This window comes from Nycticebus coucang, chromosome 14 (genome assembly GCF_027406575.1).
Source record: "Nycticebus coucang isolate mNycCou1 chromosome 14, mNycCou1.pri, whole genome shotgun sequence".
Taxonomy (NCBI): domain Eukaryota; kingdom Metazoa; phylum Chordata; class Mammalia; order Primates; family Lorisidae; genus Nycticebus; species Nycticebus coucang.
The window spans coordinates 1,098,994-1,113,461 of NC_069793.1; the positions used below are offsets into that span (position 1 = coordinate 1,098,994).

Here is a 14,468-nt window from a genome sequence, read left to right on the forward strand (position 1 = left end):
ACTGCGTCACCCTTGTTAGAGTGCTGTGGTGTCACAGTTCACAGCAACCTCAAACTCTCTTGGGCTTAAGCAATTCTCTTGCCTCAGCCTTCCAAGTAGCTGGGACTACAGGCTCTCTCTACAACGCCCGGCTATTTGTTTTTTATACTTGTCATTGTTTAGCAGGCCTGTTCTGGGTTCCAACCCACCAGTCTGGGTGTATGTGACCAGAGCCCTAACCACTGGGCTATGGGCACCAAGGCTGGACCAAGCCTTTTATGGCATATACTTCCCCCACAATTCCCCCCCATGACTTTTCATTTCCTTAAGTTTCTTTAATGAGAATACATTTCTAATTTTGATGAAATCAAAAGTTTATCACTTTTTAACTTTATGGTTTAGTGTCAACCTTAAATGACAAGATTTATAAAATATACACCTGTACTCCCAGCACTTTGGGAGTTCAAGACCAGCCTGAGCAACATACTGAGACCCTGTCTCTAAAAAAAAATTAAAACATAGTTAGCCCAGTGTGGTGGCTTGCACCTGCAGTCCCAGATACTCTGGAAATGCAGGAGGATGGATCACTTGAGCCTATGAGTTTTACATTACAGTGACCTGTGATTGTGCCACTACACTCCAGCCTGGACAACAGAGGAGACCCTGTCTATAAATAAAAAATACATGTATATATATGTATATGGTTAAGTATAGAGTTTATTCCGTCAGATTCAAATTGCCCTGAATATATGCTAGGATCAACAGTTATAAGAGGGTGTTTAAGGGAAAAGAAGAGGCAGTTCCTAAATTGTTTATCATGGATTTACTTTACAATGGCACAAGATGGCTGGCCACCCTTAGCTCAGTTTTTAGGGCGACAGCCATATGCCCTGGGGCTGGTGGGTTCAATCCCAGCCTAGGCCTGCTAAACAAAAAAAATAGTCCTGGGCGGCGCCTGTGGCTCAGTCGGTAAGGCGCCGGCCCCATATACCGAGGGTGGCGGGTTCAAACCCAGCCCCGGCCAAACTGCAACCAAAAAATAGCCGGGCATTGTGGTGGGCGCCTGTAGTCCCAGCTGCTCGGGAGGCTGAGGCAAGAGAATCGCTTAAGTCCAGGAGTTGGAGGTTGCTGTGAGCTGTGTGAGGCCACGGCACTCTACCAAGGGCCATAAAGTGAGACTCTGTCTCTACAAAAAAAAGGAAAAATAGTCCTGCATTGTGGTGGGTGCCTGTCGTCCCAGCTACCAGGGAGGCTGAGGTGAGAGAATCGCTTGAGCCCAAGAGGTTGAGGTTGCTCTGAGCTATGCTGTCATAGTACTCTACTGAGGGCGACAAAGTGAGAATCTGTCTCAACAACAACAACAACAGAATAAAATGGCGCAAGTTATTGATTGGCTATACATCATTCTTTGCATCAAAATCAAGCAACATGAGGATAATGGGCGAGGCAGCCAGTCAGGAACAAAATACCTTTAATTAGCTGGTCGTGGTTGTACATCCTAGTTACTCCGAAGGCATCTCTTGCTCAATAAGTCTTTATTTATTAAAAAAAAAATTTTTTTTTGAGACCGAGTATCAAGCTGTCATTCTGGATAGAATGCTGTGGCGTCATAGTTCATGGCTACTTCCAACTCGGGCTCAAGTGATCTTCTTGCCTCAGTTTTTCTATTTTTAGTAGAGATGGGGGTCTCACTTTTATTCAGGCTGGTCTCCAACTCCTGAGCTCAGGCGATCCACCTGCCTCAGCCTCCTGGAGTGCTAAGATTACAGGCATGACTCACCGCACCTGGCATTATTTATTTGTTTTTGAGACAGAGTCTCACTCTGTCACCCTGAGTAGAGTGCTGTAGTGTCATAGCTCACAGCAACCTCAAACTCTAGGGCTCAGGTGATCTTGCCTCAGCCTCCTGAGTAGCTGTGACTAATTTGCAGGTGGCAGTGTTCCATCTCTCCCTCTTTGCACTGTCCCCCCACCTGCTCCAAGTTGTGCCAAAGCAGACAGGAGACTTGAAGCCAGGAGGACTTGTTTGAGGATGTGCTAGACACTTCCACTTTTTGTGCAGGGCATAGCACCACACACCCAGGGGCCCTGACCATCCCCAAACAGCTTCCCTTTACCTGCCCTCCCTTCCCCCCAGTAGCCAGCAAAGTCCTCAGCCTGTTTGCAATGTGTGTGGGGTGAGAGTGACTGACAAGGGTGTGTGTCCTGTGCAGGTCCACTTTGCAGATGGGAGCCCCAGACCTGCATCAGAAAGTGAGGGGCAGGCTCCAGAGCCTTAATCATCAGTCTCTGCAGGTGAAGTCTGTGCACTTTGCACATGATCTTCCTGCCAACTTAGGGAACCACCCAAATTGTTCCTTGTTCTCTAAATCTTGCATATAGAGTCCATGAAGCTCTGTATGCTTCTGGAGACCAGGGCAGCCATTCCCTTTGCTGCAGGTGTATGTGACACCCTCGATGGAAGAAGGCAGGGTGTACACCTGAAGCAAAGGGATGGCTGCCTAGGTCCATCTGCAAGCCTCAGTTAAGGCAGAGTTGCCTGGGTGCTCAGTGTGGTTCTAGGGCTTTATAGACCTTCCCCCGACAAAGTCATTTTACACAGCACTGTCCCTGGACACCCTGGATGCCTCCCGTGGACAAGAAACTCAGGGGGACTCTGCTGTGTGTCTGAGTGACCCATGTGCGGGTCAGCAGTGCTGGGCTGGGAACCAGCTCATCCCTGCCCAAGCGGGAGTCTATGGTGTCGGGGACAGAGGAAAGGGCTTCTGGAGCCAGCAGGGAAGTGTTTCCTTAGCCCCACCTCATTATCTCTGGCTTCAGGAAAATGAGGGTGCCCAGGGTCTAGCAGAGGAAGCAGCTTCAAAGACCAGCATCTGGAATATAAGTTTTGGGGGAAGAGGTGGAGCCACAGCCTGGGGTCGCAACCTGGGGAACCTGGGGACAGACCTAGGGCCTGCTGGGTGCTCTGACAGGGGTCCCAGGGTGCTGATGCCTGCATCTTGGCTCACCCTGCTCGGCCCTCCCTGTGGATGGCTTCCTCCCAGGTACCTAAAACCCTGACCTGGATTCCTGGCTGGTGGGTGGCAGGGGCAACCCTCTTCCAGGACCCCCACCTCAGGGACAGGCCGTGTTAGGGGCTCAGCAGGTAAGGGGACTGCCCTGAAGAGTCCACGCCAGCTGGAAACATGGGGAGGCTCCAGGAGGCTTGCTGCAGCTAGATGTTGACCAGGCAGAGAGAGGCAGAAAGCAAGATGGGTGGCCTAATGGACCCCATGGTGGCCAGACACAATGCTGATGGCCAGAGTCCGCCTCACAGGAAGTGCTACCAAGTTAGGGTTAGGGCTCCTAATCCTAACCCTAACCCAGCTGGGCCTGGGGAGGAATGTAGCAGGCTAGGCCATGTGGGGCATCTGCGGGAGGGAGGGAGGGGTGAGCAAGCTGTGGATGAGGCCATCAGCTGGGAGGATGGGGCTGGGATCAGGGAAGTGCGAGCACAGCCTCAGGGAGGAAGCACCAGGCAGGGCACTGTGACCAGTGGAAAGGCCCCCAGGCAGGAGACCAAATGTCAGCTTCGGAGGCAGTTGAGGTCTGGAGGCAATGGGACCCCTGGGTTCGGTACAGCCTCCTACAGTGGCCCAGGCTTCACTGAGTGGCCTGGGAGCTGTGAGCAGAGGAGGGATGTGCCAGGACTTAAGTTTGCACAGGTCCCTCTGGAGCTGTGCTGGGACCAGCCCAAGGCGGAGGGGGGCAGCTGTGATGCTAGAGTGATGGGGCCTCTGCATTCCAGGGCAAGGACAGTGACTACAGGGTTGCTGGAGCTTCTCGTTGGGGATACCTGGTACCAAGAGTCAAGTGGTGGTATGTTCAAGGGTCTTGGGCTCAGAGTGGAGGTTGGCTGGGAGGTGCTGGAAGGCATTTGAAACTAGGAGCTAGAGAGACTACCTGGGGGGGATGGAGAAGGGACCTGAGTCAAAGGTGAGGACCTGCCCAGACTATGGGGTCAGGGAGATGAACAGGAGGGAGGAGACTGAGGTGAGAGCTTTGGTGGGGCTTCTGTTGAGATGATCTCTGCTGACCATGGCAAGGACAGCAGCCCTGGAAGGCAGGACGGAAGAGGAGGACGAGGGCAGGGACCCAGGGCCCTTGGGGGCGGGGTGGTGTAGCAGATGTGGGTACTGCTCTGGCAGGGGCTGGTGGTGGCAGGTGGGTGGAGCAGGCCAAGATGGGGGGGGGGATGGTAGGTGGGGCTGTGGGTCTGGGATGGACCAGCGGGGTTGGGCCTGGTTAGGAAAAGATCCAGTGTGTGTGATGGTGTTGGCAGCTGGGGCGGTGGGGGTGGAGAGTAATCGCTCTGTACCTCAATGCTGGGGGAAGAGTCCTCATGGCGTCAGCTACCTAAGACCCAGTAAGAACTTACAGTGGCTTGAAATAGCAGCAAACATGTCTTATCTTTGTTTGTGTGGGTCGAGTACACAGGAACATGATGATTTCTTAACTATGACACCAAAATCACAGGTGATAAAACAATGGATAAATTGGACTGTATCAAAATTAAAAATTTCTGCGCATCAAAGAACACAATCAACAGAGTCAAAATACAACCCACAGAATGGAAAAAAAATTATAAACTGTATCTCTGACAAGGGATTAATATCCAGAATATATGAAGAACTCTCTTTTTTTTTTTTTTTTTGTGAGACAGTTTCACTCTATTGCCCAGGCTAGAGTGTCATGGCATTGTAGCTTACAGCAACCTCAAACTCTTGAGCTCAAGCAATCCTCTTGCCTCAGCCTCCCAAGCACATGGAGGACTATAGGTGCCTACCACAAAACCTAGCTACTTTTTCTATTTTTTTTTTTTTTTTTTTTGTGGTTTTTGGCCGGGGCTAGGTTTGAATCTGCCACCTCCGGCATATGGGACTGGCGCCCTACTCCTTGAGCCACAGGCGCCGCCCCTACTTTTTCTATTTTTAGTAGAGATGGAGTCTTGCTCTTGCTCAGGCTGGTCTTGAACTCCTGACTGAGCTCAACCAATCCACCCACCTTGGCCTCCTAGAGTGCTGGGATATTTATAGGCTTAAACCACCTCACCCAGCCAAGAATATATAAAGAACTCTTGTAATTCTACAACAACAAAGCAACCTGATTTTAAAAATAGGCAAAGAGGCGGGGTGCAGTGGCTCACACCTGTAATCCCACCACTTGGGTGGCCGAGGTGGGTGGATTGCCTGAACTCACCAGTTTGAGACCAGCCTGAGCAAGAGCGAGACCTCGTCTCTAAAAAATCGCCGGGTGCTGTGGCGGGCACCTATAGTCCCAGGTACTCCGGAGGCTGAAGCAAGATAATCACTTAAGCCCAGGAGTTTGAGGTTGCTGTAAGCCATGATGCCATGGAGATGACTGCATGAGACTCTGTTTCCAAAAAAAAAAAAAAAAGAAAGAAAAAAAGAGGACATACAAATTGCCAGCAAATGCATGGAAGAATGCTCAGCATTACCGATCCTTAGGGAAATGAAAATGAAAACAAAGAATCACATCACAGCCCATTAGGATGGCTACTGTAAAAAACAAAACCCAAACCCCCCAGAAAATACCATGTGTAAGGATTTGGAGAAACTTAAACCCTTGTGAACTGTTTGTGGAAATGTAAAACATTGCACATTTAGAAGTTCCTTATAAACTTAAACATAGAATTAGCATGTGATCGGGCGGCGCCTGTGGCTCAGTGAGTAGGGCGCCAGCCCCATATGCCGAGGGTGGCGGGTTCAAACCCGGCCCCGGCCAAACTGCAACCAAAAAATAGCCGGGCGTTGTGGCAGGCGCCTGTAGTCCCAGCTGCTCGGGAGGCTGAGGCAGGAGAATCGCTTAAGCCCAAGAGTTAGAGGTTGCTGTGAGTTGTGTGACGCCACAGCACTCTACCCGAGGGCGGTACAGTGAGACTCTGTCTCTACAAAAAAAAAAAAAAAAAAAAAAAAAAAAATTAGCATGTGATCTAACAATTGCCATTCTGGAATTTTATCCTCAAAGCTATGGGTTCTCCAAAAGAACTAAAAGCAGCCCTTCAAAAAGACCAGAAAAAGGACTCAAAGGTATTTGCACACTCGTGTTCATAGCAGCAATAGCTAAAAGGTGGAAACAACTCAGGTGTCTGTCAACAGATGCCTGGATAGAGAAAACATGGTCTGTCCATACAATGAGATATTGTTCAGCTTTAAAAAAGAAGAGAGTTCTGGCACATGCTCCAGTGTGGATGGACTTTGAAGACATTGTACTCAGTGAAATGAGCCTGTCACACAAGGGCAAATACTGTGATTCCACTCACGGGGCCCCCAGAGCCCTCAGATTCACAGAAGGTAGAATGGTGTGTGCCAGGGGCTGGGGGAGAGAAGGGACAGTTTCAGCCGAGGAAAATGAAAAGGGTCTGTGACACTGTGACATCAGTGTACATATGTACATACATCTGTATGCCATATATATGTGCTTTTCCACATTTTTGCCCACAGTTCCTGACCTATAATTCTCACAGCCCTTGTTATTAGGCTTTAGAAGCAACGATTTCTCTCTTTCCCTGCTCTCCTGTCTCCATTGTCCCCTGTGGCTAAGCCACAGAAACTAGAATCCCTTTTCCCCAAGGCAGGTCATAAGAACCAGAACCTCTTTTCCCCAAAGCTAGCCTTATAACCTAAATATATTACTCTAATTGTTCCCTCCTTTTTGTATCAAAACTAGCCATAAGAAATCCTCTGACCTCCCTTGTCTGATTGCAGGTCACAAGACCCCCACCACCACTTCAGTAGGGTCCTGCCCATACCCTGGGGAAGGAATGCTGCCCAGAGAGGCCCAGAAGAATCTGAACAGACAGGCCTTGCTGGCCGTCCCCACTGCAGCCTGTTAGCATCAGACCACCCTTCTGCACAATCACATTTCCACGTGGCTGTCAGTCATGCCTGTATAATAAATTCCCTATAAAGGGTCCAAGGGGACAGGGTTTGGGGAACTTCTGGACGCCTGAAGATGCAGAGGTGCATAGGAGGGTGGGCAAGGCCACCACCTGTTGGGAGCAAAGTACAGGCCAGTTCCACAGAACAGAAGCCAGACCTGGCCCTGTGTCTCTCTCCATCCTGCTGTTTATTTGTAATGCTAAAATATCCTTTGTAATAATCCTATAAACATAAGTGTTCCCCTGAGCTCTGTGAGCTGCTCTAGCAATTTAAATGAATCCAGAGAAATGGATCAAGGGACCCCCCCTACCTTCTCAAGGAGGCCCAGACTTATAGGTGGGGCATGGAGCCCTCCTCCTGTGTGATCTGCCCCCCACCCCCAGTCTCTGGGAGAGAGTGTCAGAGTTGAAGTGGAGGATGCCCAGCTGGAGGCAGGCACAGCCTCGCCTGCCTGCTGTGTGTGGAAAGGCCTCCCACGCTGCCCGGCCGCTGTCTTCTGTGCTGTATGGTGTGGGAGTAGAGGGGAAGCACAGCTCACATGTGTCCAGTTTCTCAGTGCCACTGAGCTGCACACTTAAAAACGGCAAAGATGGCGGGGCAAGGTGGCTCACGCCTGTCATCCCAGCACTTGGGAGGCCGAGACCAGTGGATTGCCTAAGTTCACAGGTTTGAGACCAGCCTGGGCACCCAGCTACTCAGGAGGCTGAGGCAAGAGAATCGCTTGAGCCCAGGAGTTTGAGGTTGCTGTGAGCTGTGATGCTCACAGAGTTTTTGAGAACTCTGTCTCAAAAACAAACAAACAAACAAACAAAAAACTGGCTAAGACAGTGCCGCTGTATATGTCTATTTACCACCGTTTTTTTTTTTTTTTTGTAGAGACAGAGTCTCACTTTATGGCCCTCAGTAGAGTGCCATGGCATCACACAGCTCATAGCAACCTCCAACTCCCGGGCTTAAGCGATTCTCTTGCCTCAGCCTCCCGAGTAGCTGGGACTACAGGCACCTGCCACAACGCCCAGCTATTTTTTTTTTTCTTTTTTTGGTTGCAGTTCAGCCGGGGCCGGGTTTGAACCCGCCACCCTCAGTATATGGGGCTGGTGCCTTTACTGACTGAGCAACAGGCGCCGCCCTATTTACCACAGTTTTTAAAAAAGAATGCAGAGCAGGTTTGGCATCTGTAGCTCAGTGGTTCGGGTGCTGCCCACATACACTGGGGCTATGGGGTTCAAACCTAGTCTGGGCCTGCTAAACAACAATGACAACTACAATAAAAAAATAGGCGTTGCGGCAGGAGCCTGTAGTCTCAGCTACTTGGGAGGCTGAGGCAAGAGAATCTCTTTTTTTTACTTTTTTTGCAGTTTTTGGCCAGCGCTGGATTTGAACCTGCCACCTCCAGCGTATGGGGCCAGTGCCCTACTCCTTTGAGCCACAGGTGTCACCCAAGAGAATCTCTTAAGCCTAGGAATTTGAGGTTGTTGTGAGCTGTGACATCACAGCACTCTACCGAAGGTGACATAATGAGACTCTGTCTCAAAGAAAACAAACAAACAAAAAAATGAATGCAGGGCGGCACCTGTGGCTCAGTGAGTAGGGTGCCAGCCCCATATACCGAGGGTGGCGGTAACCCGGCCCCGGCCAAACTGCAACCAAAAAATAGCCATGTGTTGTGGCGGGCGCCTGTAGTCCCAGCTGCTCGGGAGGCTGAGGCAAAAGAATTGCTTAAGCCCAGGAGTTGGAGGTTGCTGTGAGCTGTGTGATGCCATGGCACTCTACCGAGGACCATAAAGTGAAACTCTGTCTCTACAAAAAAAAAAAAAAGAAAAGAAAAAGAAAAACTGAGGCAAGAGAATCGCTTAAGCCCAGGAGTTGGAGGTTGCTGTGAGCTGTATGATGCCACGGCACTCTACCGAGGGCCATAAAGCGAGACTCTGTCTCTACCAAAAAAAAAAAAAATGAATGCAGCGGCAGTTTACCAGGCTGGCTGTGGCCTGGGACCTCCTGAGCTGTGGTCAGGCCACCTGTCATGTGAGGGCTGGGCTGGAGGCTTTGTGGTCAGGTACCTGTCTTGTTCCTAGCTTTGGGGTAGGGCAGATGAGGCTTGTTAAAACACCACAGCACCATGGTGTGGTAGGGGGAGGGAATGGTGTCAGGACTCTCCCCTTCCATAGCAAAGTCAGAAGGCACGGAAGTTCCTTATATAAAATGGCACAGAATTTACATAGAACCTACATACATCTTCTCATATCATTTAAATTATCTCTAGATTACTTATACTGCCCAAGATGAGGTAAATGCTTGGCAAATAGTTCATATACTGGATTTAAACAAATTTGTGCTGTATTGCTTCTTGGCCTGGTGGCTAAGATCAAGTGTAGTATCTGTTCTTATCAGATTAACATCTGATAGTCCTCTAGCTGAGGACTATATTGGATTTTTGGAGCAGGGAGTTGGAATAGGAGCTTGCTCTATCCATTCCACTTACCTACCTGGTATTAAAGTACTCCAGGAATGGTGTACCCCCTCGGGGTACTAAAAAAAAAATTGCATTGCTTTTTGTTTTTTCAAATATCTTGACTACTCTCAGTCCGTGATGGTTGAACCTGTGAATGTGGAATGGGTATGCAGAGGGCTGCCCATGTAGTGTTTCAGGAGACATTCGTACAGCGGTTCCAATGTCACAGTGTGGCTGGTATTTGGCTGTCCAGAGGGCTGTGCTTTGAGTGTACATACCTATCACTTGTTCTCTTTTATTTACGTAGTATTTTCTTTTAGATCCATTCCCTGGCCCTAAATAACTCTCCTAAGTCCTTTTGTTTGTACAGGTTCTTATAAAATGCATGTTTTTTCTAAAATGTTATTGCTTTCTTTTTCCTTTTTTTTTGAGACAGAGTCTCACTTGTTACCCTTGGTAGAGTGCTGTGGTGTCACAGCTCACAGCAACTTCAAACTCCTGGGCTCAAGCAATCCTCTTGCCTCAAGTCTCCTGAGTAGCTGTGGCGCCCACCACAACACTCGGCTATTTTTGGAGACGGGTCTCTCTCTGGCTCAGGCTGGTCTGAAACACGTAAGCTCAGGCAATCCACCTGCCTTGGTCTTCCAAGTGCTGGGATTACAGGTGTGAACCATCTTTCTTTTTCCTAAACGTATATTTTAACTCATGCTGTCTCATGTTTACTCCGTTTCTTAAACAGGCACGGTGTTGCTGTGGGTCCTTCCAGGATGCTCCCCGTGGGATCCACCCCTCTTGTCTCTCTCTCTACCCAATTCCACAGCGGCGTCCTCCTGCTACCCCACATCCCCCGTGGACCTGTGGGAGGGTTTGTGGGGCACACCCCAGAGCAAGGCTGAGCATGAGCCAACTCTGGGATCTGCTGCTTCCTTCTGCGTCTGCTGGTGAGAGCCGACTTCCCTGCCTTGTCCCGTGCTCAAAGGCTTGCTGGATTTGTGGTCTCCACAGCTCTGCCCACTTTTCCCTGTTGATATGAAGAATCTGTATTAGCAATTCTCAAGCTTTTTTTTTTTTTTTGCCATTTTTGGCTGGGGCTGGGTTTCAACCCACCACCTCTGGTATATGGGGCCAGCGCCCTACTTGAGCCACAGACGCCGCCCAGCAATTCTCAAACTTTTGGACCTCATGCCACCATTACACACTAAAAAAAATATTATTATTAAAGTATTATTATTATTTTTTTTGAGACTAAGTCTCACTCTGTCACTCTGGGTGGAGTGCCGTGGCATCATAGTTCACAGCAACCTTAAAGTCTTGGGCTCAGATGATCTTCCTGCTTCAGCCTCCCAAGTAGCTGGGACTACAGATGCCTTCCACAAACACCTGGCTAGTTTTTCTATTAGTTGGGGTTTTGCTCTTGCTCAGTCTGATCTCAAACTCCTGAGCTCGAGGGATCCTCCTGCCTCAACCTGCCAGAGTGCTGGGATTATAGGCATGAGCCACTGCACCCATGCCCGGCCTAATTACATACTTTTTAAACAGAGACTATGGGGACAGTGGCGTCACCACACACTGTGGTGCACTTCCCTGGTGCTGGGTTCTGGAGCGGGCTGGGGTCCTAGCTGCCTCCTCTCTTGGGTGAAGTATGTGAAGAGAATTCACTGACCCAGATTTGTGACTGGAAGAGGGAGGAGCATTTTGATGGTCTTTCTGAATAATCCTGGGCCTTCTGTGAACCGCGCTGTGGCCCCAGCGTGAGTGGTGACATCCCACATCTGTCACTGGAAGGTGCCTGGAGTGTGCCGCACCCCAGACTGTGGGGAACACACAATTCCCGACCGAGCTCAGGTCCTGGCAGTGGGGACCCGCCTGCTCACCAGGGTGGTCCCTCACATTCCTGAAAGCACAGATTTATTGCAGTGATGAAGGTCTTCATTTGCCTTCACTTCGTTCCTTTTAGAAAAAATGCCTCCCACGTGCAGGGGTCTGAACAAATCACTCCCCCCATGTCGCTCTTTCCAGCAACCCGGCCACTTGGCCAGCTGGAGCAGGGCTCAGGGCTCCTCCTGGGACTGGTGGGGGCAGAGGGGCACTGCAGGTGCTGGGGACACCGAGGCTCACAATCCTGGGCCCTCCTTTCCCTGTGGGTGCTGGACGTGGAAGGAGAGTGAGTGGCTGGTGGGCCTTGCAGATGAGCTCGCATGAGCACAACACAAACGCAGGTGACTTTGTATCAGCTTCCTGGGGCTGCCACGACCAAGCACCACACACTAGATGGTTTAGACCAGACATCCCAGTCTTTTTGGCACCAGGGACTGGTTTCCTGGAGAACCATTTTCCAAAACCGGGGTAGGGAGGAGGTTTTGATGTGAGTCTGCAAACAGTGGAGTTAGGGTCTCTGTGCAGTCAGCCCTCTGCTAATGGCAGTCTGTGTCTGCAAGCTCCCAGGGCCAGCACCATGGCAGGCCCACCTCAGAGGGTCAGGCTGTAGACTCTCCTAAGGAGCCACAGCTTAGACCTGGCTGCTGGTTTACAGCAGGGTTGGCCCTCCTGCCAGACTCCAGTGACATGTGATGGGAGTGAGGGGAGCCCTGGGGAGCCCCTGTGAACACAGATGAAGCTTCTTCCCTCCTCACCTCCTGCTGTGCAGCCTGGTTCCTAACAGGGCACAGACCACAGGTTTAGACAGCAGAGATTTATGGAAATGTATGGTCCCGGTTCTGGAGGCTGGAAGTGTGAGTCAGGTGGCAGCAGGCTGGTCCCTTCTGAGGCTGTGAGGGTCTGCCGCAGGCCCCTTTCCAGCCCGGGGGCTGCTGCCGCTGTGGGTGTATCTCTTCCTTCTCTGCCTTTGCACCCACACAACATTCTTCATGTGCGTCCAAACTTCCCTTTTTCATTTATTTGAGCCCACCCTACCCCAAGGTGACCTCATCTTAATTGATTATATCTGCAGTGACCCAGTTTCTGACAAAGGGAACAATCTGAGAAATTTCCAGTTAGAACTGCAACATAAATTTGCAGGGGACATAATTCAGCCTCTAACACACTTCTCAGTCTTGTTATGAAAATAGTTTAGAGCTTGCAGCCCCCAGGAACGTGGCTTCTGCCTAGAGAGCTGCTGTCCTGGGTATCAGCTTGCTTGTGTCCTGTTAGCCATTCCAAGTAGAGATGAGGTCTTGCTCTTGCTCAGGATGGTCTCAAACTTGTGAGCTCAAGCAATCCACCTGCCTCGGCCTCCCAGAATGCTGGGACTACAGGTGTGACCAAGGCTTTAATTCTGATGAAACCAAATTCTTCCACTCCTTTTTGAAGTCCTGTGCAGAAATCCCCCTCTCCACTTCATCACAAAGATGCCCTCTGGGTTTTCTTCTATGAACTCAGTAGTTTTGCCTCTGATGTTACCTGTCACAGGTGCACCTGTGCTGGGGTCAATGGCCTGAATCGTTGTGCCAACTTCCTGGAAAATCAACTATTTTGTATACACTTTTTTTAGAAGGAAGAGAAATAGCCTTTACTAAATGGCATGGGAAGCCCCTCTTAGGTGCTGGCTTGGCCTGAGTGGGCATGGGTGGCCAAGTCAGCTGAGGGGAGGGAAGGAGGACAGTCAGAGCCACAAAGACATGCTTGTCCCCAAGACAGAGACAGGCCTGTTCATGGAGGTATTTGCTGGCACAGCTGGGCTGCAGAGCGGTGGCCCCTGGCAGCCCCACGGGTGGAGGGGATGCGGGACAGGCAGCTCAGGCCACTTCTCCATGAGGTCTCCAGGCTCCTTCCTCTTTCCTGCTGACCTGTCTGGTGGAGGCCAGGATGTGAGTGGTTAGGAGATATTGGAATTATATATATATATATATTTTTTTTTTTTTTTTTTTGAGCAGGGTCTCACTCTGTTGTTCAGGCTAGGGTGCAGTGCACAATCAGCTTGCCACAGCCTCGAGTAGCTGGGTCTACAAGTGCATTCAGCTGTTCTTTTTTTATTTTTTGCATAGATTCTGTCTTGGTATGTTGCCCAGGCTGGTCTCAAACTCTTGGCTTAAAGCTATCCTCCCATCTTGGACTCCCAAAGTGTTGGGATTACAGGTGTGAGCCACCTCACCCAGCCCAGCAAAATTGCATCTCACTCCAGCTCTAGGCTTGGGCAGGTGACTCAGCCCCTCTGGGCCTCCTTTTCCACCTCTGCTTGTGCTGCAGGCCATGGCCAAGGCCACTGGGATTGGGGGATGGCAGCGCTCAGTGCAGGAAGAGTATAACCTGTCACTGTTGTCTGCAGGGGTGATGCTCTTGGGGTGGAAAATGGAATATTCCTCACATCTGGGGTGTGCAGCCAAGGGGGACATAGCAGCTCCCGTGATGCTGTGTGACCTTGCATCTAGCATTGAGCAGATGGGGTCGGTGATCCTGTCCTGCTCTTCTGAGAGTCTCAGGAGGTGGTGGGAAGCCCCTTTGAAGAAACAGAGATAATTTCTGGAAGTCCAGAGGCCTGAAGAAGATAGTTGGGCACCTCAGAACCAGTAGCTTCTAGGGGTGAAAGCCTGCTTGGGCATGGGAGCTGGGAATATTGGGGGCTGGGTTTTGGTATTCTTGGGTCTAGGGGTCTAAGGTTCTGAGATCTAGAGGTCTTGGGTCTTAAGGTCTCAGGGCCTGGTTTTCTGGGGCCGAGGAGGCCTTGGGAGCCCAGGGTGGTAGCCTGGGGATAGGGGAGGGGGACAGGGTGGAGCTGGCTGGGAAAGCAGGTATAGGTCTGGTGCCCCCAAGAGCTGAGTGACCCAGCCTGGAGGCAGCATCGGCAGTCCAGGTGATCCTGGTGAAGGTGAAAACAGCTGGTGGGATGAACGGGAGGTGTCAGGGAGCAGCTGGGGCTGGGGGATGATCTTCTCTAACCTCCAAGATCAGGCATCCTTGGGCCAGCAGAGGGCCCTCTGGAGGAGATGGAGCCCCAAACCCATCCCTGCCCTGAGGGAGGGTTGTCTCAGCCATGTAGGGCACCTGTCCCCTTTCTGGTGATTACTGGATCCAGACTAGCCTCATTTGAGGGTGGCAGGGAGGGAGGGCTGCCATCCTCATCACTCCCCTGTTCCTCTTGGGCCTGTGTCCCTATCTGT

At 50.7% G+C, this 14,468-nt stretch overlaps 1 non-coding gene across 1 annotated transcript; it reads left to right on the forward strand.

The window, feature by feature from the left end:
• Positions 1–9,259: 9,259 nt before the first annotated feature.
• Positions 9,260–9,442, forward strand: LOC128566267 (U2 spliceosomal RNA). The gene has a single exon (XR_008374543.1). It is a non-coding gene; the product is annotated as a U2 spliceosomal RNA (small nuclear RNA).
• Positions 9,443–14,468: the final 5,026 nt, after the last annotated feature.